The sequence below is a fragment of the Wasmannia auropunctata genome, unplaced genomic scaffold, assembly GCF_000956235.1.
Source record: "Wasmannia auropunctata unplaced genomic scaffold, wasmannia.A_1.0 LD336106.1, whole genome shotgun sequence".
NCBI lineage: Eukaryota > Metazoa > Arthropoda > Insecta > Hymenoptera > Formicidae > Wasmannia > Wasmannia auropunctata.
The window spans coordinates 3,593,877-3,595,015 of NW_012026784.1; positions in this window are offsets into that span (position 1 = coordinate 3,593,877).

Genomic DNA, 1,139 nt, shown 5'->3' on the forward strand with positions numbered 1-1,139 from the left:
TGCACGCACGCACGCACGCACGCACGCACGCACGCACGCACGCACGCACGCACGCACGCACGCACGCACGCACGCACAAAACCTTACCTTTTAAAGATTTGTCGACTTCTGTAGCTTTTCGAAAAAGATAGATGAATTCTCATTTCGATGTGATTTCCACGTAATGAGTGTTTATTTTATTAAATTTTCGTTTTAATGTAAACGTCACAAGTTATCCACTGACTGACACAGATTAAATAATTAATTAGTTAATTCTTTTTTTTACAAACCGTGTCACTTCAACATTTTACACTCGATTCACATACAAATTATTCATTTGAAGAAATCACAAGAAATCTATTAATGTATCTACTAATTAATATCCGTTACGTACTTTACAATCACTGTCGATTAATTAATTATCCGTCCACTGAAAAATCACTCAAAGAAAGAAACACACGACCCGTTCACTCGATGATAGCAAGCAATCGATTTGTAATAATGATTTTAATATCAAATTTATTACTTAATTATTATTAATCCGTGTCGATTAATTATTTGTCGACTGAAAAATCACTTGAAGAAAGAAACACGCGACAATTTACTGACACACGAGGCGTTTACTCGACAATAGCAAGCAATCAACTGACTTTAATACCGAATGTATTAAGTAGCTAATAATTATCAATCAATGTCGATTTATCACGGGTCAACACAAAATTTGACTTTGACATTAAAGTATGAAATTTCGATAAATTAGATCATAGATGAACGAAAAAAAATTATATGGCCTGAAAAAGTTTGCTTTTGTATCCAGGAGAACGTTTGAACAATATTTTTAAAAATTTGTGATTTTAATCTTTATTTTATAATAAAACGATACAAATATAAATGTACATTATTTTTATTAATTTTTATTATCAAATTAGCTTACAAAAAAGTGGAAAATAATTCAAAAATGCACGGTATTACTTTTTCTTTTATGTTCATAAGTACTTTCCCTCAATAAACCCCAAATATAGTCTCCCATCATATTTTCATTGTATTGGCCTTGATAACGTTGTTCGAAGTTCATGATATCTTGATGGAAACGTTCTCCTTGCTCTTCTGAATAAGCCCCCATGTTATTTATCTAAATTTATCTAAATGAGCATGCAGCA